General features: G+C 34.1%; 1 protein-coding gene across 2 annotated transcripts in view; it reads left to right on the forward strand.

Moving 5' to 3' along the window:
• Window positions 1–26,461, forward strand: part of LOC134839181 (branched-chain alpha-ketoacid dehydrogenase kinase-like) — a 557,313-nt gene that overhangs the window by 277,222 nt on the left and 253,630 nt on the right. The gene's annotated exons all lie outside the window — the stretch shown is intronic.

Raw genomic sequence — 26,461 nt, forward strand, 5'->3', positions numbered from 1 at the left:
CCACCGCCATGATTTCAAACTCTTCACAGGAATCAAAACTACGAATTAAGTTGCATTCTTCTACTGAACTAGAATTCTTTTCCGCTTTTTCGTTTACCTGGTTCGATCTACACATTTTTGTGAAGTGATTTGGCTTATTACAACTTTTACATGTTTTTCAAAATTCCTTCACCAAAGGTTCTACCACACCTAGTACATGGTTTTTTTTTCCAGTTATGTTTTTATCTTTGGTATCGTTCCACTTCTTCTTGAATTGGTCTCGATTTGCTCGTTTGTAATTCTGATTTTTGTTCCCAACTGCCATAATTGGTTCCTGTTTTATTTTAGTCTGAGGCTCAAAAATTTTTCCTCCCATTGAACTTCCTACTACCGATTTTTGAAACGCCTGTGTCGTTTGTTTACTTTGTTGAAATTTAATGGCCCGTTTCAATACTTCATCCGGTGTGAAAGTTTCAAAAATCAATGTGTCTTGCAATGCAGTATTCTTCATTCGTGATATAAATAGATCTCTCACCAGTTCTTCTAAACCGCCCAATTCGGACCTAGCTGCTTGTGCAGTTAAAGCCGCATGAAAATACTCCAACGTCTTTCCGGATTCTTGTGTCCTGGTGAATAATCTATATCTCTCGTACGTAATGTTTTTCGTCTTTTCGAATGATGCCTTAGCTAATCTCACCATCTCTCTGAACTCAATCTTTGAGATTTCGATATGTAGATTTTTCTGTACGGATTTTTTCTTTCCTTCTGTGCCTAATGCTAAAAATAGACGAGACGTAAGTCGTTTTTGAACTTCGTTATAGAACACATTATATTATGTCCTACCTTCGGACCTCGTTCTCTTCTCTCTTCCTTTTCGAGTATTACTCTGTCTCTTCTTAATCTATCTCTCGCCTCCCGATCTATTGTTGCCTGAGCAGTTTCATGATCTCCTGGAGTTTCCGGTCGAGGCATTGGCTCATCAATTACTTCTTTTGATTCTTCTTGCAATATCTCAGGATTTACACTTTCTTTGACTGTCACTGCTAACATAAACTGATCCAACCAAATTTTGAAATTCCACGGTGGATCCGAGCTAGCGGACGTCCAGAACACTGGGATACCCATGTCTGTTCTATTATCCTGTGCCATGAATCCTGCTGGCTGCGCCATGTGTTAAAGTGATGAAAAACTTTACTCGTAAATTGAAAATGATTAGTTTCAATACTTTAATTCAAATTGAAACTGTGTTTTTATTTAACATCATCTTCGGTTCTGTGAACCAGCTTAACAAACGTCACTCGGTACGCAAAGCTTAACAACTGAAACTATGAAATCTACGCAGCGATCATCACTGCATGACCTTGGCCATTACATAATAACAATATATAATTATAGATACCAATATGCGATCCAAGGTTAGTGTGCAGCAAAGGTTACTTGGTTACTGCACATGCAGTATGTGCTGTACCACAGCGCCAACGGCACCTTTAGAAAGTTTTTAGGGTCCGTCACCAAATATGGATATCTCAAAATAGTACTAAGGGGGGCGCCTGGCTGGCCATATGCAATTTCTTTTGATATCCAGTGAAGCAGATATATGAATGAAATGTTGCAAGTACAAGCAACCGTTCGAAAATTTAATAACATGGAATCGATAAATACTACGCAGAGCGTCGTCAGGAAGTGATCACGGGCAGATCTAGAAATCGAAGGCCGGGCTACTCAATCCTCTAATTGAACATCGCCTTTTTGACACCATCAGTATGAGTCTTTCGGTAGCAGCACCTCTGCTTTTACACCTTCGCCACTGCTGGAAGCGGATATTCGAAGTCTGTATGAGCTCAACGGCTTAGAAGTGCTCCAGATATGGGCATTGGATAGCAACGCTGGTTTGAAGCTCGACAGCTCAAATCCGTGGATGCCGGCTACTTCGAAAAAGATTATGGAAATGAGGTATAGATTCCAGATCAGAGTTCATTATCGGTTTCTCTAATGAGACTTTAAAAAGAGCATGATTATTTTCATCTGATGCAAATATTGCCGTTTGAAGCAGGTGTTGCAAGTGCTGCCTGCAAGTGAATTGACTCCAGTTTAAGGCTTCAAAAGCAAAAACCAGACTCATTTTCACATTCACAAACCTTCTTTGTAACCAGCTTTTAACCAAAAATTTCTTTGCCAAAACAAACTTAAAAAATAATTTTATGTAAGTCAAACTAAGCTATTGCAAATTGTCTACGCAATTTCCGTTTGTCGAGAAAAAAGATTTGCTCCAAGTGTGCGAAATTCCTTTTATTTAAATCTAGTGAACGATATACAAGTTTTTCATTTTTACAGTAGGAGTGTTATTATCAGTTTATTGTGGCAATAAATGGATCCTTTTACTCATAAATTAAAAAAAAACGGCGGAAACTTTGATTGTTTTTATTACGGAAAGATTATCATCGGAATCTTTTCCAATTGTTTTCTTCAACACTCAACACCGGTCAATGAATATTTGGATTAATTTCTATTTTTAGAAGATTATTGTTCAAGTTATCAACTTCTAAAAATTTGTTCAGCTGTTTTTGAATCAAAACTAGTTGTCGATAAAATTCCCTGGGTTGTCGTCGATAAAAAAATGCTTATGAACAATTTCATATAAGGCGAGTAGGAAAAAAATTCTTATCATATATTTTTCATACAAAATTTAAAAACTGTTTTAAAGGTTTTCAGAGAAATAATTTTGTTCTATTTCCCTATTCTGAATCTTAATGGTCATTAAAAAAGTGATTTTTTATTTTTGATTTTAAAAAAATGCTTATCATACAGTTTTCATAAATAAAACTAATATGCTAAGCATTTTTTCGACCATACTCAAATATAACCCTCTATACTCAAATATACTTTTGAAAACTTTTAAATTTGCTCAAACAAAACTTTAATGATTTTGAAGACTTTTTCTCTATAACAAACTTGTTATCATACAACTTTTATATATAAAAATAATATGATAGGCATTTTCTCGACCAAAATTAAAATCATGTTTTTGAGAATCAACACGACTTTCATTGAAAATGAATATCATTTCTAAACTTCTAAATGAATATCATCTAAATGAATTTCTAAATGAATATCATCATTAAAATCCTCACATCCTAATGATTTGTGAGGATTTTATTTTTTCTATCGCAAAGTGCTTAAGATACAATTTTGATACATGAAAATTGTATGATAAGCATTTTTATATCAAAAAAAGAAAATCACTTTTTTATTGACCAGAAAGATTCAGAAGAGGGAAATAGAACAAAAATATTTCTCTAAAAATTTTTGATACTGTTTTTAAACTTTGTATGAAAATTGTATGATACGCATTTTTTTCCTAGTCAACATATTTGAAATTGTATTACAAGCATTTTTCTTTTATGGACGTCAACCCGGGGAGTTTTATCGACAACTAGTTTTAATTCAAAAACAGCTGAACAAAATTTTAGAAGTTGATAACTTGAACAATGAACTTCTAAAAATAGAAATTAGTCTGAATACTCATTGACCGGTGTTGAGTGTTGAAGAAAACAATTGAGAAAGATTCCGATGAAAATCCTTCCGTAATAAAAAACAATCCAAGTTTTTGCCGTTTTTTTTAAATTTGTGAGTAAAAGGATCCATTTATTGCCACGCTAAACTGATAATGACACTCCTACTGTAAAAATGAAAAACTTGTATATCGTTCACTAGTTGAAATAATTTTAAGATTTTGTTGTGTCACTCATTGCTCGAATTTTTTCAAGAAAGCAGCAAATTCGAATAAATTTATCTCAGCGCCGAGAAAAAAAATTCACATTTCATAGAATTCAATAATTTAGACTGGAAAGCCATTGATATGGATTAATCCATGACTAAATTTGACTATACATTTTGATAACTAACATAGCGTAAAAAAGCTATACCTCAAAACAAAACCCTCTGCTATTTCAGTGATTGGAACGGAACAATCAGGGGTGGATTCAGTGATTTGATCCCCTTATCAACCAGAAAATCCCTCCTTTTGTACTATTTTACGACATCTAGTTTCGACCGACCGACCGTTAAGTTTTTTTCTAAGGGCGGCTTTGCGCGAATATAAACTTACTTTTAGGGGAAGCGCTTGCTGAAAAAAAAAACTTTTTTGATTAAAAAAAACTGCCCAGAAACAGTCCTTTCTATAAAAGAAACATGCCTGAATAGGATTTTAACGGTAAAAGTTCGCCCCTCCCATTCTCTGTGAAAGTTCACCCCTCCCCCTCACTTTTTAAAAGTTCACCCCTTCCCCTCTGGAAAATCTCCTAGATCCGCCCATAGGAATAATTTTGAGTTTCTGAACAAATTAAGCACAATTTACATCTAAAACAATTTCTCAATTCCACTCATTTGATAGCATCGTATATTTTCAAAAATTATCATTTAATAATTTGTCAATTTTCAATAGTTTCAGTAATTTGAAAAAAAAGACTGATATTGTGATTAAAAGTTAATTTTTTGTGATGTTTGCTTATAAATTCCGGTCATTGAGATATTAAAAAAGTTATCGCGACATATTCTTTCCAAACAATTGAGCATCTTTTTATTGTTTTGTCATCCAAAACTGTTTAAAATCAGAAAAATAAATATATTGATTTTAAAAAATGGCCAAAAATGGTTATCTTGAAGACCGTTAGTTTAAAAATTGAAAAGCATTCACGTTTGTAAGGAACTTGTTACAATCTAAAACTAGAAAAATCAAGATGTTTGAATAGCCTTACCAAATGTTTTTGTTTCAATCTAATTGACTAAAACTACCAAAAAATGATCCGCTTCCGTCTACTCTTGAATATATTTTCAACTTTTCAGCAATTATTTTATTGCGATATGTTCCGATTGACCCTATTCAGAGTTGGACACCTTAGCAGCATTATTCGCAGAAAATAGCAGCATTCAGAAAATTTTTTAGTCATAATCTGACCCAATAAAAATGTTTGCAAGAACGGTTGAGTTTTTTTGTATATTAGAAAAATTGCCTATTGACTAAAAACGCTTCATTTGAGTCTGAAAGATTATTGATGTTGCAATAATAAATCAAATAATAGGTTAAATGCAATGACACAACGTACGTCGTATTGAAATTGGCGCACAACTTTGTGTCTGTATATTCCAGGATTCCAGAGACAAGTCTTTGAACATGTTCCAACATGTGAATGGATTCCACTTACAAACACCAGTAACGTAGGTTTTGTCGTTGCATTAGTTTTGTTGTGGATTCTGCAAGGAGCGAATATAGGTCGTTGCTCCGGATTCCTCAAATGTAAACGGATTCCGCAAATGTGAGTAGACTCCGCAAATGTATGCGGACTCCGCTTACAATTTGCGCATTCTACTTACAATTTGCGGATTCCACGACAGCTACGCGTTCCACGGAAACTTAAGTTTACTAAACCTACATATTATTTTTTGTTTATTGATTCCACAAACTGTTCCGGATTCCGCAAATTTTTTTTCGGTTTGCGCAAATTTTGTTGCGGGTTCCGCAAAGTTGCTTGTTTTTGGAGCAATTTTCAGCAACCCAGTGTTTCAGCTATTTGTCCGTGAAATGCAAAATAGCACTGAAGATCAAAGAAAAATAGCAATGTCACTTGCAATTCACAGAAAGCACAATTTGGCCTCGTAATGGTCAAGTTCAAGTTGGTATAATTCTTATCTTGTAACAAGTACCTGGAAACATTTAAATATTCGCTCATTTTCAACTATTTTTCTACTATTGATTTCATCGCACACGCTTCGTGCTACCTGAAAATTGGTAAACAGTTACTTTTAATTCTGCTACTTTCAAAGTCTCATAAGAGTACAAAACATTTTAGAACTTATTTTCATGACCTTCAGCTTACGGCAATAATTTCTTTAACAATGTCAACATTATCGAAAAATGCCGTAAAAATTGTCATTTAAAAATTTGAAACTTTTCTAAATAAAAAAGCTTTAAGATCTTCAATAGCTAATTATTGTCTGTATTGTGCCGACTTTGGAAGAAAATGACTATTTATTTGTCCTCGGGGTATTTTAAAATTCCAGAAAAATTTTTGATATTTTAACCAGTCATTTTTGGCGGGATTTTGTAATATGATCTGAAGTTTTTGATATGTTGAGCTCAAATTTTTTGTTTTTTTAAAACATTTCTTCTGATCATTTCTTGCAAAATTAAGACATTTTGAAAACCGTCAGTTCGCCCAGTGGACCTGCCTATTAGCAGCTCATATGGATTAGCTGGCCCATGTAGAAGAATGTACTTTGTTGCAATTTCCATCAGCGTGCGCTTAGCCAAACCTTTAATTAGAGGATAGGGAAAATTTTGTTTCGTTAAAAAATCAAAGGGTTTTCGAAGCTATTTGGATATAACGACCGATTTGTTTTTCTTGTGAATTCACACCCAATTAAAGCAATTATCGTATGCTTAGAAGCGCCCATGCTAACCGCTACAACCCCCTGTGGCCAATATGGGATAACTAACACTCAATTCAATTCGTGCTATAAAAACGTAAGCTGCTATTTTATCTGGCTCAGAAATTGTTTCATTTTAAAATTAAGCTTGCTAGTTGTTTTCAAAAATTTTCAAAAACTTATTTATTTTGAAAACTTCATCGTCCAACTTAAGTCGAACTTAAGTCCATAGATGTTGAAGGCCAGTCTGAACATTCAGGGCGACACGAACAGTTTTGTTTGTTTGAAGTTAAATTTTATGAGTACTGAAAAAAATTGAACATTGGTTTCGGATTGCCACTGACCAACATTCACCTCAGTGCCATTTTTTAACACATCTGAGCCGATTTTATTAGCCCTTCACTCGTTAATACAACGATTTATTGAGCTCCGCTAATTGTTTCTTTTTGGGCAAAGTGCCAATTTGAAAAACCCATATTCTTCCAAATATTTGTCGCAAATGAAATGAGCCAAAAATTACAAATTTCTGGCTTTATATGAGACAAAAAACAATGCTCAAATGTTTTGTCACGTTCTGTGAAACGATAAGTATCCTGATTGAAAATTCAAAACACGTTTGATAAAAAAAACTGAGATAAATGTGGTTAAAAAATGGGTTTTTCTAGGAGTAAAAGTATGTTTTCTACAACTTATTGCATTCCTCAAAGCTAATGTTCTATTTCAACGGCATTTTTTTCAAACGAGCACGAATTTGACCTCTAAAAACTATTAAGGCAAACATTGGAGAAACACATTTAAGTTAGTCTTCAAAACCGTTGAAGACTATCTAGGGACCTTTCTGAGCAATTAGCTAGAATCATTTGAACTGAACATAGGAAAACAAGCCATTGATACAGTGCTGATTTAAATTATCCGGAAAAATCGAACAAAGCTTGAATTTTCAAACGCGTTTTTCTCAAATTGGGTTAAGATTAGACAAAAAGTGAAGAGAACAAAAGTTGCTTAGAATTTTACCAGAATTAATATAGTGCCATTTTTTCTCCGAAATTCTCAACAAAAATTTTACCCCAAAAATGGGTCATTTTGGCTTTTTTTGATTAATCAAGAATTACGCGGAAACTACTTTGTTAATTGATAAGAAAATTATATCACAGGAAGCCTCTTACGCAGCTCAACAAAGTATAAGAAGGGTTAAATCTCCAAAAATTTGCGCAAATTGTTTAAAATTTATTTTTAAACAGAACTTCTGGGTTTTATATAGTAAAAATCACATTTATTGACTATCAAGTGATAATTTTTTCTCTTATACTGGTTTTTGGAGATTTAACCCTTCTTATACTTTGTTGAGCTGCTTAAGAGTCTTCCTGTGAAATAATTTTCTCATCAATTTACAAAGTAGTTTCCGCGTAATTCTTGATTAATTGAAAAAAGCCAAAATGACCCCTTTTTGGGGTAAAATTTTTGTTGAGAATTTCGGAGAAAAAATGGCACCATATTAATTCTGGTGAAACTCTAAGCAACTTTTGTTCTCTTCACTTTTTGTCTAATCGTAACCCAATTTGAGAAAAACGCGTTTGAAAATTCAAGCTTTGTTCGTTTTGTCCGGATAATTTAAATCAGCACTGTATGTTTTAAAAGATTTTATTCTAATAATCAACTGCAATTGGCTGTGAAAATTGATAAATCCATGTGCAAAGCCAAAAACTATCTATGTTGACGGGTTTGGCGACAATGCGTAACAGGTGACGATTTAACACATTTAAAGTAATGCGAATCGTTGCTTGTTATGAATCGTCACCTGTTACGAACTGTCGCTTCTTACGAATTATCGCCTCACGATCTCGACAAAAATTTTTCTACGATGAAAAGAATTGAAACGAGGGTGAACAATGAGTTCTGGTCTTAGAAAGAACTATTCTGCTTTCGAACTCAAATTTCCTGGCGCTCCTTACGTGGATTTATTAATCTCAACCAGGGGCAGATCTAGGATTTTCTTGAGGGGGCCTTTCTAATAAATTTCAAAATTTTTTGTCGATTTTTTTTCAATCAAATTGATTTTCTGAGCTCTCCCGAATCATTATAAAGACCTTTTTTTGACTAAATGTTCTGCGCCGCAGGCAAATTTGTGAAAAAAACAGGACAAAAGTTTAGTTTTTAGGCACTTTTTGAATAATTTTGACCAAAAAATTGCGTCTTTCCGGCGCACGCTCCCCCCTCAAAGTTAGTATATTTTGGCGTATATTTTTAAAGTCAGTCAGCTAAAATTGGATACTTTTTAGTCAGTCAGCCAAAATTCCAGTTTAATTCTAATAAAGTTCTTATGTACTTCAATAGTGAAATCTGATTCACTCTATACTAGATTTTCTGCCCTGTTTAAATGTGGCTGAACAGAAAATGGCAAGATTGTGAGAAAACAAATTTTTTTTCTCGTTATGTTTTTTTCGACTTTTGACTGAATATGTGAGTTGACTGAACATGTTTGACTTGGTTTTTTCATGCTATTTTTGGCAATCGAATAACAATTTTTAAAAAGATGTTTTCATATCAAAACTTCAATGTCAACTCCTTGAGATCAGGTTTGAAAAGATATTTTGCCTGGATTAGTTTTTGTTGTTTTTCTGGTTTAAAAATTTAAAAAATTGTGTCATTTCTGGATTAAATTATGCGCGCTTTCTACAGCGATAACAGCATGAGGACAAATTTTTTCAGTGTGGCGATTCATCTCGAGTTTAAAATTGTTGAATAATGGTTTTAAGCCAGCTAATTGGTTATCTTTATTCCTTACATGACTTATTATACCATTCAATTTTCGGTTTTGGCTGTTGGTGGAGACAAAGTATACAAAACTCAAACTCAAATTTTAAGGTTTAGCAAGTTTTTTTTTGCCAAAAGCTATTCAAGACCAGTTCGTGGGCGGTAAGTATACTCGTAGCTTTGCCCTGATGCGATCACATAGCTTCAAACATATTTTGCGTCCAAAAGCTATTCAAGACCAGTTAAAGGGCGGTAAGTAGACTCGTAGCTTTGCTCTGATACGAGCAAGTAGTTTCAAACATGTTTTGCGTCCAAAAGCTATTCAAGACCAGTTAAAGGGCGGTAAGTAGACTCATAGCTTTGCTCTGATACGAGCAAGTAGTTTCAAACATGTTTTGCGTCCAAAAGCTATTCAAGACCAGTTAAAGGGCGGTAAGTAGACTCGTAGCTTTGCTCTGATACGAGCAAGTAGTTTCAAACATGTTTTGCGTCCAAAAGCTATTCAAGACCAGTTAAAGGGCGGTAAGTAGACTCATAGCTTTGCCATGATACGAGCAAGTAGTTTCAAATATGTTTTGGGTGTAAGTAGTTTCATACGCTAGCTTTGAAGTGCAATGTGTTATAAGCAACCAAAAAGAACAATTTATCAGCAAGACTGCTCGTATCAGCTGAATTTTTTTCTCAATTAATTGATAAATTTTTCGAAGTAGTGAATGTAATTTAGAAAGTGTTATTTACCTCAATTCAACTTCGAATGATTTTTGAGATTTTTTTTGTTTATTTTTGTCATTTTCTACAAAAACTGCTTTCCGATTAGCCGATTTGACTAGGTCTAATTTCTTTTTTTTGTTCTGGTCTTTTTATCTCTCCACACAAAAAAAAAACGATACAAATTTGAAATAAAATTTTTGTGTTTTTTCAAGATTATGGTCGGAACACTATGCGCGGTTCGGGTGGTTTGCACAGTAACCGGAACACTATGCGCTATTTGCACAGTAACCGGCTATTCTTGTTGCATTATGCCAGCGTTGGAAGAAAAATTGCAAACTCCGCAGTTATATTTTACTGTCCTAATTCCCTGCAAAGAAAACCACCCGACCTTCAAATCTCAGCATTTTCGAAATGCTGAGATTGGAAGTATCAGGAGGTTAAAAAAATGCTCTTCACCGATTTAAACTGGAGATAACATCTTCTTCTTGAGTCTTATCGGTTGGTGCCTGCTCTTAATTCTTTTGGGTTTTGAAGTCTCGAAGACTTTCCTGAGCTTCTCGTTTTGGCCAGTACATCCGACGGAGTTAATGATTATTCTTTCTCTGTTCTCGGTCGCACGGTTTGTCTCCTCTTCAGAGTAAATTTAAAAGCCGGTGTGGTAACACTCCTTTAAAAACGTTGCTTCTTTTGTTCCTACTCTCAAGGTGTGACATTGGATTTTCCAAAGTTTTTTTAGTCTGGTTGTTTAACTGTTGAACCAAAAGATTCAATGATCTGTTGGTAATTGGTAAAAAAGATTTCGATTTTTTCACTTTGTAAAATTTGGAGAGAAATCACATTCGTTTAGAAGGCTAGTCAGTAGAAAGTTCTTTCACGTCGTTGACTGTTGTGCATTTAAAACGTGGGCGGCGAATAGTGGAAAAGAGACGAATGATCTGTGCCTAATGACCATTAACCCCAAAAGTAATTAATGATCCATCTCCCCCTGAAAAGAAAACAAAAATTAAGCAACACGTCAATGTATTAAAATGTTGAAAGTTGAATCAATTAAAAACAATGATTTCAAGAAACCAAGAGAACAATCTATACTAACTAAATTTGGCCTTCATCAGATATTTGTTATATCTGCCGACTTTAGAAATTTTTACACGTTTTATCATGGTATCAGCAATCTATTTATAGGCGGTCCCCGATGTGATGCTTGTTTTTTGGCGCCAGAAGCAATTCCAGAAGTTTTCTCGCTTTTTCTAGCTAGTGACTCAGTCTTAAAGCTTTATCTTTTCTTCAGCCTAGAACCTTGTTTTTAAAACTAGGATTTTGTTAACTACCCCCCCCCCCCCCCTATTGCAAAAGGAGGAAAAATTCGTTGCTAGGTACGAAAACCGGGGTTCGCTTAAATTTTGAGCATCATATTGAGGAAATAGTTGACAAGATCCGTAAACTCTCTGATGCGTTTTTATTTTCAGCTTTCTTGTGTTTCGGCACTCTTCTCAGCCCTGAAATTTGTTAGCAAATTTTATAACCACATTATTTAAATCTCTTGTCACTTCATCACATAAACATTTCCTTATTGAGAAAAATTTTGCGACATTATGACGGATTTAATTGAATAACTGTCGACATGCATTAAATATCTCAAAGTTAAAGCTCGAATCAACCTTCAGAAGTTCACTTTTGCTCTCCGATAGTTAATACTTTGTAGACTTTTATTTATTAAAACTATATTTGTATATATTATTGGAGGCGTAAGCTAGCTGACTGTCAAAAACAACTCGTTATTGGAGATTGATCGAGCTTATTTAAAAATTCTTAATCCGATTGGCTACGATCAAAGACAGCATTAAAGCAAAATTCTGCTATACGTTTTGAAATATGAGACATGCTATCAAGTGTTCTGCCGGTGGGTATTCACGAGTACCAAAATGATAAATCAGTCCCATTTGTACCAAAAAAAAATCAATCGCGTTAGTACCAAAAATATTCAATTGGGCAATGACTACTAAGCCTACTATTTTAAGCTCTTGGTTTAAGGTTGCCGGTGGGCGCGCTATGCGCGCGTCGCCGCTTTGCTGCGATAACCGGCTCTAATTTTCGTATAGAATCCTACCCTCTGTTGGCAAGCTCGCAACACGTTGGCGCGACTGCGGCGGTCACTATTCTGCATTTTGGTTTTCTTCTGTTTAAACAGTAGGAAATTAATGTAATAATTAGTTGGCTCACAGTTCGACCAATCAGAAATCGAGTTGAATAATTTTGGTACAAATGGGACCGATTTTTCATTTTGGTACAAATGACCGTTGGTACAAATGGGACGTCACCGTTCAGCCTACCGGTAAACGATTCAGCTTAAATCTGTCCCGGAGACGCTGCTTCATTCGCAGATCGGACTAGAACGGGATACGACATAATCAAAACTGGACACCGAATTCGCCGCAACACATTCACAAGTTTTCGATAGCATATTGGGTACTGTTTGGTAGCTGAACATTCCTGATAAAGCAATTATGTACACTGGATTCCAAGATTAAAAAGCCTCAAGCGCAAAAAAAAATTTGCTGTTATTTAGTTAATACTGAACTGTACTTAGTTATATATTCCATACGACAACGATGTATGTGCAATTAATTTACACACACGAGACACCCCACATATTTGAGTTTTGAATTACGATTTATGGATGATTGATATATTCCACAAGGTGGTAGATTCAAGTTAATTAGCTGAATCGCTCTTTCTTATACATCGAACAGTATTTATAATACACTTCAAGGCCAAATTATTTGACAAAAGAAGCGTAAAGTTTAAACTTTTGAATAACATTTTATTTAGCTAAATATTTTATAAAAATGCAACTATCGTTGAAGCATGTAAAATTGAATGAAAATGAAACAAGACTGCTTGTATACCAAGACAAATCTCTGAAAGTTCCGATTACCGTCTATCTTTGATCAGAAGCTTTTTAATTTAAGAAAATCTGAGATAATGACATTAAGAAAACGAAAAAATTTTGAATTTCTAATTTTATCACCCCACAAGCTACATAAAGTATCAATGGATAATTTTTGCATGTGGTAATCTCCTAAATTGCTTGCTTCAGCTAGATTTGGAAGGATTAATTTTGCCGCTAACGTTTTAATAAAACAAAATTTATTGCGGGTTAATTACTCAATTTGAATTATAGTCGTAGTAGTAATCCCAAATTCCAATCATTAAAAATTTGTGGCAATGATCGCAAGAGAAACATATTATTTACATTCGAGCCTAAATGATGACAAGACTGCTAGTATCAGCGCAAAGCCCTGAATATTTCGACTGTTTTTTAAGGTCCATGAAGCAGTGTTCGTTTTTCAAAATGATGAATTTTTCAATAAAAAAAATTGGAGTGTTTTTTATCATCCCCCACACGCTATATAAAGTACTAAGCGATAGATTTTGCTCCTTCTAACGTAGAATTCTTGACAAATAACTTTCTTCAACCAATTTGGACCATTTTATGTGAGGGATTAAATCTCCGTTCACGTGTTGATAGCGCGAAAAATATCGCCCGTTAATTGTCCAAAATTGGCCATATTGGCCATCTTAAACCCTCTTTAAACTTTAAAAACAATGATCGCATGTAAAATATTTTGGTTCATTTTCTTTTTCCCTCCAGCTTCATATTTTTACAAATAAAATTGCCATTTGATTTCCCATCATTTGATTGTTATGACAATTGACATGCGGACTAAATAGGCCATGTTAAACCTCGTCATAATCAACCTCGTAAAACCACTCACTACACCATAAGATTGATGCTCATGTGAGGAGGTGGGGCGGGAAGGAAAAAGAGCCAACGTTTTTTAAATTTGAGCTCAGGGCAATAATGTCTTTCGTTTGATATAAAAAAATTCTGTGAAAACTACTTAATTAAAAATTCGAACTTGTGTGAAGAAAAACCACCCCGAGCACAAATATTTTGTTACGTTTGTTACAAAAATCGGAACAAAAACTGAAAAATTTTTAACCAAAAAATTGAGGGATATGAGATCTGCGCCAAGCTGAAAGCAAGCATTTCTTAAAAATATTGATCTATTTTTGCAGCAAAAATTCTGATGTCATTTTTTTATGCTGTAGGGGGTATAATTGAAAAAAAAGAAAAACAAAAAAAAACAACCCAAGCATAAAAATTCAAGATTCTGAATTTTCATCGAAAGTCAGAACAATGAAAATATTATGCGTTATTAGTGTCCAGTTTAAAACATACATACTATTCTAATGGTCGTCAGACATTCCACCAATTGTAATAATGCTCCAATTTATGTTTAGATATTTGATTGAGTTAGCTGTATTTTTGTTTTAATGATATAATAAAATTTTAAAATTGATGATTCAACATCAAATTTTTCTTTTTTTATGCTTGTCTGATCTCAGAATAATTCAAAACTTGTCAATAAATTGCTTACTTTTGAGCAGCAATTTATTTAAAAACTTAAGACTATCATCATCATGGTGAATTTTTTAGTGAGCATGAAATTTCTCTAAAAACAGTTTCAGAAAAGGTGTATTTTCCAAATTTTTTATGTAAAAATACCAGCTGACGATATTTAAGGAATACAAGACTGCTCGTATCAGGGCAAAGCGCTGAGTGTTCTGATTGCCATTCAATTGAGCTAGATGAAATTTTGGTAACTTAAGTATTGACAACATTACGGATTCTAGGCTGATCATATTAAAAACTTTAAGTGCTGCAATTTGAGTCGTGTCATGGAATTAACAAAACCAATTAGCTGCCTACATTCAAATTGGAAGGATTTTGTAGTGCGGGATGATTCGCCACGCGTGTAAATTATAAAACCAGTGGTTTACTCAACTCGTGGCGTGTTACTGTAGTGGTGTGCACTGCACACCCGGCTGGGCCCTTTTGTGAAAATGGTCTTAAAAAAACACCCGAGCATGTATATAAATTGCTCACTTTCTTCCAAAGTCGGGTACACTCATAGAAGTATTGTCGCGCCATTTCTAATGAGTCCCACTCAAAAGTTCGATTAAACGCGTGGTCCAGCCAGATCACTTAAAATATGCTTGAAGTACTTCAAATGGATGAAAAAAAAAGGAATCCGCATTTAAGAAAAGTAAAAAAAATGTTGATTATAATGGATTTTTGTGGTCTAAAAGATTTTTGGGGACCGATTCAGAGGGTGGGGGTGGTTCAAGTGGTCAGGAGTGTGTGTGAGGGGGGACGGGGTTGGCTTTAGAAATTTGCTGAATTGAACAAAATTGAGTAACCTTAAAACAGTAACAAAAATCAAGTTGCGCAAAAATTCGCGTCTCAATAAAGTGGAAAAAAATTGATGAAAATGGAGTTTCATTGTTTTTATCTATAAAGGTGAGAAATAATCAATTATAACAAGTTTTATAGCATTTTCAAATAATAGCAAAATAACCCATTTTCAATAGATTCTAATCAATTTTTTTCGTCTTTATGGACACTGAAAATAAAACTCAAATTTAATCAATTTTTATCTATGGAGTTTCAGTAAGGGATACTTTGTTATGTTTTGCACTAACTTTTTAGCACTAAAATTAGCACTAAAAGTATCAGGCAAAACTTAGAAACAGGCAAAACTTAGAAACCACCTTTGAAAAATTGTTTGTCTGATTTTTACAAGGAACTTTTGGTAGTTATCGGAACCATAATTGTAAGCGAGAATTTTAACGGGACCATAGTTCTAAACCAGTAACAAAAGTTGGAACAAAAAATGTATTTTTGTGCCTAGTAACGTAATAATGTGACAAATAGCTGGCATTCAGCTCTTTTAAATTTGGAATAATTTGTGCCTTTCTTTCTCGCAGATCGATCACTCGCATTTAAAAAAACGAAATAAGAGTAAATTAAATATCCTGAATTGGTCAAAATGAGAAACTTTGCCAACCGCCTGAGAAATTGATTTTCACTTTTCAGTATGTTTAAGCTCAAGGAAATGATATTTTTTGAGATGATATAAATAAAAATCACGTCGCAAGCTACTATCAAACAAGTCGAAGTTTGTCTAAAGAAAAAAACCACGCCAAGTACAAATATTCCGTAAGTTTTTTTGAACGTCGATATTATAATAAATTTTAGTTTCTGCAAATCGCAGAGGCTCTATTGCAAGACATTCAGACATTCGCTACTGTACCAATAAGCTGTTCATATTATTTCGCTATTTTCAGATAGCTATTTTGCGACTCAAGGCCATTGTTTTTGCGTCTAAAACTTACCTATACGAGGTGCTACGCATATGCATATCTGGTATTGCTTCTGAAATTGGCCACGCTGAGCTAGATCTAGAGCTTAAACTTTGACGCTTCGTTTACTTGGCACGGGGTCGAGTTAATGATCTGACGAGCTTAAAGATAAAGCCTTAATAATGCTCCAAGGGACTCTATTACTTCTATGATCACCGGCATCTCATAATTTAGCCATACAAAACCCTGTCAAACCACCGGTTGGTTCTTCAGCGGTCGGTTCGTTCTTCAGCAATCTGTTCCATCGACCGCGTTTTTTTTCAAAAAAAAAAAATTTCTCGGAAAAACAGTTATCGGTTATCGTTTTATCGGGGACGGACTGCAACTAAATTTATAGAATTGTCTATTACTGCTTGATTTACACCTAAGATTATGCCTTGGCTCTTTTCTGCTCAAAATGACACATACTATTTCACATTTATATTTCAAAAAAATTTTTCTTGGCACCGAGAAATTTTTTTGCTTGTGGCAAGAAATGCAATTGAAAAACCTATATGATATATCACGATCAGACCCTTATTCGTCACATTGATTTTCCGCTAAAAAGACACCTCACCGCGAAGAAATAAAGAGATGATTAGAACAAATACCAGAATTTTTTTGGACAAACCAATTTATATATTTATCTTCTGGCAAAATAGACATTTTTTCTGACTATTACCAGCAGTAAAAATCTCTTTATACAATTAACAAAAACCTGTACGACAAAAGTAACAGGGGCGGATATAGTATTTTCTCGAGGGGGGGGGCGGATTTTCAAAAAAATTTCGAAAATTTTGTCGACCTTTTTTTTTTAGGTCGACCGAATTGATTTTTCGAGTTATCCCTAAGCTCGGCTTAGTCCGTTTTGCCCAAATTTTCTGCGCCGCAGGCAAAATTTTGAAAAAACAGTCCAAAAACGCATTTTTAGGCACTTTTTGAAAAATTTTGAACAAAAAATCGCGTTTTTAGGCGCGCGCTCCTCCCTCAAAATTAGTATATATTGGCGCCAAAGGCGCCTTTAGAAAAATTTAGGGTTGGTCGAACAAAACTGGATTTCTTAAAAAGTACCAAAGGGGGGACCCTTTGGGTCGGCATGGGGTCGAATCCCTGAGGGCTGGGGGAGCGTCCAGAACATTTTTAATGCATCAGTTTTCAAATGTGTACTTGAACTTGTCATCGTTTATGGCTCCACCCATTTTCATACAAGTAAATTGTATCACTCATAGTTTTCAAATGAAACAAAGTTAGCGATTTAAGCAAGATTTAATAGAGGCGTAGTTTTTACCAGGATATCAGGAAGACGCCCCTTTTTTTTGCAGTTGGTCTTGAACGACCACTCAAATTGAGCTATATTTTTTTCTGGACAACTAGGCAAAACCATATTATTAGAGTTTGAACCTGTGATGAGTAGCAAGTCTAGAGCAAATCATATTACTAGATTTAGCAAGTCTAGGTTAAGCAAGTCTGGAGCACAAATCATACTACTAGCAAATCATATTACAAGAGTTTGAATCGGAGATGATTAGCAATTCACAGAATTGCATGCAATGACAAAAAAAAAGGTTAAGAAGAGTCTGCCTAAAAAGTCTGGTCTTAGAGGTTTCATACATTTTTGAAGCTTACGAATGCTTCAAAAAATGTTTGGATAGCTTTTTTGTTGATATGGGAAAATGAGTCTGAATGCATGAATTCGAACCTCGCAGATTCTGAAAACTGGTTAGTTCAAGTTAAGGTAATTGAAAGTAATTGATGTACAAAAAAATAAATCTTTTATTTCAAATTATAATAGAATAGCTTATTAATTGCAAAAATTAAAAAAAAAGATTGTCATTGACCGAATCATTGTTTGCCTGTTTACGCGGTAATTTTTTTTTGTATTTCTCAGTTAGTAATACAAACCACGCTTGAACTTGAATTTTTTTGGATCAAGTTTTTATCCTCCCCAGATATTTCCTTCACCCAGACACTTCCCTGATCACTGCCAGCAGTACAAATCTTTTTCATTACAAACAACCAAAAACTCTAAAATATTAGCAATATATTCTTCGAATCCTACTAACAGCTCAATTTTCTCGTGGTTGCTCAGCTTCTGATATTTTTTCTCAAAAATTCGATACCGGCTCTTAGATGAAGTTGACTCATACAAAGTTGTGATTGTTTGATCACGTCATGATAATAAAAGCAAGATCCGAATTTTCGCCCATGATAATTTAAATTGACCAATTTACAAATGTGTACTTGAACTGTAATCGTTTCTGCCATCGTTTGAACTACCACTCAAAATGAGCTATTTTTTTTTTCTGGACAACTAGGCATTCATCCTGTTCTTAGTACAATATTAGCCTAACCCGATTTGAATCACTCACTGGTATGTTAAGCTTGTATTTGAGTAGGTTGTGTAAACAATGATTACTATTAGTTGTGAAAATTTTGAACAAATCTAAAAACGGAAGAATAAAAAATGTGATGTCAAATTTGCATCGAAACTTACTAATTTGAATAAACCATGCATGTTTTTGATTCTTTGTTAAAAATACGAACTCTTGCAGCGTTTGCCTAATAGTTATTTAAATTTCATCGTAATTTGAGAAGAGTCGAGTTGTTAATAAATAATTTTGAAACATTTACGATGAAACATGATTTTGAAACATGATATCGAAAAAAAACTCACAATTCATTTTTGAAAAAAATTTTGGAAATTAATTGAAAAGACAACTTTCCTAAAATAAAATGTTAATGTGCAAAATTTTCAGTTTAAAAATCAATTTACAGGGTGTTTTGAAAACACGTTTCTTAATGAATCCTCTCTTATTTTGCCCTAGGCATGCCGATTTTTGATGATATCTTTCTTTTATGTTTTTTAAACGCGCATTTTTTGCGCTTTAAGTAATTTGATTTGATTAAATTAAAAATTTTAGTTTAACTTCAAGGAAACTAATAAACAACTCAATTTGATGGCGTTGATTGCATTCAATTTTTTAAAAACATATATACCGAAATCGATTCCATAAAAGTTCTTCATGCAATTTTTATCCCAACATTTTTTGTCTATAGTGAAAACATTTTGAGAAGAATCAGTTTCAAAACTTGAGTCGACGATAATTATATGTTGAGTATCTTTGTTAAAAGAAGCATTTCTTGCGTGTCTTGATAAATGATTAATAAAATCTTAAATTCAAAGCTCAATCTTGATTTGAAAATATTCAGGTTGTTTCTTGAAAAAAATCAGAAACTTTAGTGTTTAACCGATTTTAGAAAAAAATCGGACCTATTTTGAACCATTAAAACAGATGAGTTCGATTGGTTCGAACTTAACGTGCAATTATACAGTCATTTGATGCAAGAACAATCTCAATTGACCATATCTTTTCAGCCTTATTTTGAAGCAAACAATATGACACATTTTAATGGTGTAATTTTGGGTTCATACTTTCAATTTAGCAAAAATCTGTAAAAACCAAATCCAGAAAAAGTCTCCGAGCAAATTTTTTTCCTTTCTTGTCAAAATGATTCTAGATTGAGAAAAAAGAGTTGAACATTTTCTGCCAACCATTGAAAGTCTTGCATGTTTTCTGATTTCCGTATGCACACCTTGGTTTCAGGTCGTGACATATCGTTGTATGCAAATTTCTTTAGCTTTTAATCTATGAAAAACAATTAGGTTTATTCGAGAAGGAGTTGGTTAGCGAGTGTAAAAAATCCTATAAATGGGTATTCGATATTTTTTAAAGAACGGCTACCTCCAAACGATCGTGACATAAAAAAGTACGCGGATTCCCTGGGTTTAATCACAACCACCTCTAATTGTCAGGTGAAAGTTTATCAAAAAACGGAAGAGGGCAAATTTTTTACGGTTAATGTGAACTCGACAAAGGCTGTTGACGATATTTGTGTGAGAGCTGTTAAACGACATACAAAAAAGATGTGGTTGAAAACTCGTGTACAACAGATCAAATCTATATTCCAAAGGATACTGATGGTGAAATTAGAAATTTATTGAAAAGGCTGCGGGACTCTCCGGAAGAAAGAGCTGGTGTTGAGTTACTAACTGATTATATTCAATTATGAAAAAAAACGCAGAGAGATAATACTGATGACAAACTTGTTGGAGCGAACAAAGCACTATTTCAACCTGAAAATTCACACAATGCAGAATGTTAAAGGAGAAGTGACTTCTATCTCAAAAAGTCAAACAAATACTTTTAGTTTTTGTTTAAAGGGTACAACCTGGTTATCCTAATGGAGAAAAGTGGAGATGTTTTATTTTAAAATGTGCAATCGTTGCGTAACCATCATGACCAGCTATGTGTACTTGTTGCTTCACTTTCAACTAGGCCGGCAGTAGTTGCGTTATGTGAAACTTGGCTCAATCAAAACGATGAAGTTAATATTTAAGGACTTGATGGGTACCACAAAGGAGTTGTCATTAATCGTCCTAACAGAATTGGAGGGGGAGTGGCCTTCTTTGTAAGAAATGACCTGGATTTTTCATATACTGTACATGAAAATCAAATTGAGCATGTAATGGTTAAGTTTTTGAATTCTTCGGGCAAAAAATTTAGCTTGACCATAATTTATAGACCACCATCTTTTAAGATCAGGAATTTTTTTGCCCAACTTGACCAATTACTAAATGACATCAAAACTTTTTCTTCTGAAATGTATCTGGTTGGTGATTTTAATATAGATTTACTTAATACACGGTCATATGGTGTTATTGAAGAATACCGGATGATTTTGACTTTTTTTGACTTAACTGTTAATGAAAGTGAAGCAACACGGGTAACAACAAAATCTTCGACATGCCTGGATCACTTCATATCGAATAAAAAAAGTGATGTTCAAGTTCTGAAAACATCTTTAAGTGATCATTACGCATTAAAATTTTCTCTCCCATTTTTTGTATTTAAACAAAAAATTTAAAACACTTCATACAGGGATTTGAAGCCATTGGAAAACGCGAATAATTTGCTGAAATTTCTTTTTTTATTAGACCAAAAATTGAAAAAATGCCTAGCTATTGAAAAAGATGTTAATAAAACAATTGCTATAATAACCCAAACAATTTTGGAAATTTTTGATAAATTTGCTCCCGTGAAAAAGTGCACTACAAAAAATAAAAACACTGGCTAACAAAAGAAGTTGTTGTAGCATGTCGAAGGCGAGATGAAGCTCACAAACAAATGATTTCAAAACCATCTATCGAGAATTGTGAAAACTTCCGAAAACTGAAAAATTTTGCGAAATCAGCCACGCGGAATGCTATTCGAAATTTTTATGATTCAAAGATGAACAATTGTTCCGATGCCTCGTCTAAGTTTAAGGTTTTCAATACCTTCTCTAATAAATACCGTGAGCAAAAATGTAAAATAGATGTTGACACAATGAATGATTTTTTTGCCAATATTGGACAACGTCTGGCTGATATCATAAAAAAACAGATAATTTTGTTTTTAAAAGTCCTTCAATTGAACAAACATGTGCGCTTCATTTCGCTGATGAAATTGAGATGAACAAAGTGATTACTTCTTTAAAAAACAAAGCTTCCTCTGGTCATGATGGTCTGAGTAATAATATTGTTCAAATTTGTGCACCAGTCATCGCACCCTACTTGACTTCAGTTTTTAACCAATGCATACATCTTGAAACATTTCCCGACTCGTTTAAAATAGCAAAAATTTTTGGGTTGCATAAGGAGGGAAGTTGGGATATTCCTAACAACTATAGACCAATCAGCTTGTTAACATCTTTCAGTAAAATTTTCGAGAAATTGTTATATAAGCGAATGATGTCTTTCGCAACAAAGTTTAAAATAATTTCTACCAAACAGTTTGGATTTCAGAAAAATCATTCATGTGTTCATGCCATCACTAAAATAACAGAATATATCAGGAAATCGATTGAGAGAAAACAGTACGGATTTGCTATTTTTGTAGATCTTAAGAAAGCATTTGATACAGTTAATCATGATATACTCTTTGAAAAACTGTGCCTATTGGGATTTCGGGGAAAATTTGGAAATTTGCTAAAGAATTATTTTCAAAATAGAAGACAATTTGTTCAAAATGGCTTAGAAATCTCGTCTTTAAAAAACATCACATGTGGAGTGCCACAAGGTTCAGTGTTAGGTCCCTTATTATTTTTGCTTTACATCAATGATATAACAGACCATTTAGAATACAGTGAAATAACTCTTTTTGCGGATGATACAACAATGATTGTAAGTGAATCATCAACCTCAATACAGCTAAACTTGCAAAAGGAACTGTCAAAAGTTGATGACTGGTGCAATAGTAACAAACTTACCATCAACACCGGGAAATCTAAACTAATGTGCTTTGGAAAGAATTTCAGTAATCAAAACACTTTTTATATAGGAGAAAATAATCTAACCTATACTAGTTCTTTTAAGTATTTAGGAGTAACCATTGATAACAAATTGAAATTTTCTCAGCATATTGATTTAATTTGCCTTAAAATGGCCAAGTTCAATGGAATTTTGTATCGAGCTCGAAATTATTTCTCGAAAAATGCCTTAATTCTTTTTTACAAATCATATATCGTACCAGTAATATCATATGGACTCATGGTTTATGGATGCTCATCTAAGCAAAATCTCATGAAAATTTTAGTAGCCCAAAAAAAATTATTGCGCGCCATTGCATTCAAAAGAAAATTTGAACATATATCACATATTTTTGAAGAACATAATCTTGAAACTGTTCATGATATGTTTTTGAGGCAATTAGTGTCCGAAACAGTATTGCAGGTTCATGGAACATCACCGTTAAAATTCTTGGAAAAACATAACATTAAGGCCAAAAGAATGACAAGGTTTTCGAGTAAGGGTCTCGTTAATTCTTTTTTTACGAAGTCGTGTATCACTGAAAAATCAATTGAAGGTAAAATAGTAAAATGCTTCAATTTTCTGCAAAAAAATGATCTTTTACCTACTGATTTGAAAAGTTATTCAAGTCATCAGCTCGCAAGATTCAAAAAGCAGCTTTTCTTATTATATATCAGATATAACAAGGTGTTGATGAAAATTTTGTTATAATATAGGCTAATTTAAGTATACTTTTATCTCCAATTTTTTTTCCGTTGCTGGGGTGCTACTTGATGGGCTGCACAGCCCGTATAGATACTCCTGATGCATTATACATATAATTTCTTTATTATTGTGTATAATTGTATCGAATTCAAATTCAAATTCAAATTAATCATTTTGGAAATAAAAACTCTATTACTAGGGTTTGCTTCTGAGATGAGTAGTATGTCACAAAACTGCATACAATGACAAAAAAAGTCTGCCTAAAAAATCTGGTGTTAGAGGTTTTATACGTTTTTGAAACTTATGAATTGTACAGAAACGGTTTTAATAACAAATTTTGTTGACATGGGAATTGAGTCTGAATGTATGAATTCAAACCTCGCAATTTCTGAAAATTGGTTAGTACAAGTTAAGGTGATTGTAAGTAAAAAATTTGCAAAATAAGAATTTTTTTCATGTTTGTCAGTTAGCAACCCAAATCACCTTTGAACTTGAAATTTTTTTTGTGTCAAGTCCCCCCTCCCAGTTAGACCAAGTTAAGATCTCCCAACCGAGCATTTAATTCGTATTAAGTTTGTTGAGCCCAGCATATAAAATGCTTGATTCTGATTGGCTGAAAACTCCCAACGTAGAACCAAGTTAACATCCTCCCCCCAAACGGGGCAATTTAACTTGTTACTTGGCAGTATTTAGACAACCGCCTATTTATAATTGTCAAACGCAGACAAAAAGTGTTTTAGCCAATCAGAATAGAGACAAGGGAGAATATAATAACTGATAATGGTTTATTTCGTAAGTTTGCTTTTTCATCTCAATTTTGATTGATTAATATAGTTTTTGTCTTCTTACTGACGAGCACGATTACCCGGTTGTCTGAATGCAGACCGCACTCTATGTTGGCTAATGTTAACTTTGTCTGCTTATTTAATAACACCACACCAGATTTTGTAGAATAGGATTTGGAGTCACTAGAAATTAAAAAAAAACATTCTCAGCCATAATTACTCCCATTTTTTTGGTTTCCGTTAAATTGGCCTGCGACACTGAATAGTTTGACAAAATATGGTCTTTGAAGTGTTCTTTGAGAAAAATGGCTCTAAATGTGACGCATTTTAACTGAAGTTCTACAAACTTCGATGTAGGCTAGAATGAATTAGTTAGAAGAACTGACCGGCAATGAGAGGGAAAGAGTTAAGTTTGAAAAGAATTTTCACGGAAATTTACTTGGAAATCTTTTCACTTAGCCTTAAAATTGTCCGCGAGAAACCTAAGCCCATGAGTTCCAATTCTGAATGACGGCAGAAAGGCCTTACTGTGGTTTCACACTATATCACATATTGGTACATGATTTCGCGGGGGACGACTCAACCTAGGCCATATTTCTTTCTTAGTCTTTGGAGAGTAGTCGAAACAATATTAAACAGTAATATTAAAAAGAAAAATAATAAGATAGATTTTATAAATTTTGTTTATATTTTGTCTGTTGTCTACGACATTTGAACTTTAATCTTTGCCGAACCTAATTTTACCACATTTTTGACATGATTATGCCGCCAAATTAGTAAACTGAAAGACTCAAAACTCAAAAATCAGAAAGAAATCATTTAAAAGCAACAACTAAACTACGATTTGAAATTGGAATCTGAATCACCCAAAAGTATTGCCATTGTCATTGGCGCCCAATAGTTTTTAAAACAAAGAAACCGAAACCAAGGTTTTTTTTTGTTGGAAAAATCAACGAACCCATCCTTATACTAACCAGTCATATAGTTTATTATTTTTTTTTTGGATTGTAAGTTCCAAAGAAAAAAAAAACTCAAAATCATTTTTTTTGTTACAATACAATTGCGAGGGTTCCATGTAATCAAAGGAATTACATATTGGCCATTTTACATTTTTGTCTGACACGTCAAAACGTGAATCAAGTTTAGGAGACAAAGTCAATTAAAAATGAATTCAACCTATGATGCTGTTTTTAAAGTCATAGAAACAGACGTAGAAATTTTAGCAAAAGCAATTAACCAAGCCATAAGCGATTCCGACGAAGTACAGATCATAAACGATTTCTTAACGGAATTGAAGAGCTTGCTTGACGATGCCAATAACGAAGCAGTCAAGATAATACGCACCGGAACGGACCAGCAAGACTCAATCATTGAACGATTGAAAACTTTGAAAGTTTTGTACCGAACGATCCAACTACGATCAAAACGATACGAGCGTACCCTCAACAACACTGCCACGTCTTCTTTAAACTCATCACGAGTAGCCAGCAACGTCTCGACGCCTTCAATAATACGACAAGCCTTGAAAAATCTTCCCCTTCGACGCCAAACGGAAAGTTTAACCCGTAGTACCACTACACAAAACGTCACCATAGACCAGGACACCCCGGACGATTTGCCACAATTTTCAGGATTGCCAGCAAGCTTAAACGCTACTTCAAACCACAGATCAAATTCCGCCCAGGACAATTCAGGACTCCTACTTCGCCCCGGATCTAACAGCGACGCCAATACCTTGGATCATCGCATTCATCAACAAAAAACAGAAACTCTTGGAACTCAAACTGCCCATGGAACTCACCTCCATCTTCAGTCAAACCTCTCATTGCAGCAGTCGAACGCCGACTTGTCACAAAGTTCAAACCTTCAGCCGAACCACCCAGAAGCTCAACTTCAAGGAACGACTATAGAATTGAACAATGGAACTCAACTCCAAATCGACAATCAGCAATTGACAGCAACAGTGGGACAAAGACCGAACTCAGAAGCTCAACTTCATGAAACGTCACAGCACTCCAACCCTGGAACTCAAATCCAAGTTTTCAATCAGCAGATGAACGCACCAGCAACCCAACAAAGAAATGTTTCAGCGCCAATATTCTCGCGAGTATTGGACCATAGTAACAACTAGATGACCAACATGATCAACGACAGCTAACACTGTTAGAAAATAAGTCAGCTCAATTTGATTTTTGAAAATCTAACAAAATATGTTTATGATGGGCTAGATTGGTGGTCTGTATCGCGTGACTTTTTTACGACGGTGTGAAAAAATCCTTTAAGTCGCAAAAAGCAAAACTCAATCTTTTTAGTCTTAAATCAAATCTAGTTGATCTTTGGAAGTGTTTTGGATTAGGAGACAACTGTTATGGTTTATTATGATCCAGCTTAATGCTGACATGCTGCTTAGTTGCTTGAAATAATCCTCAAATCTGGTGCTCCTATCGAGCGCAGTCTTAGCCAGACATGTTGGTTCCATACTATTTTTAGTGATTTCATATTTTGC

The sequence above is a fragment of the Symsagittifera roscoffensis genome, chromosome 2, assembly GCF_963678635.1.
Source record: "Symsagittifera roscoffensis chromosome 2, txSymRosc1.1, whole genome shotgun sequence".
Lineage (NCBI taxonomy): Eukaryota > Metazoa > Xenacoelomorpha > Acoela > Convolutidae > Symsagittifera > Symsagittifera roscoffensis.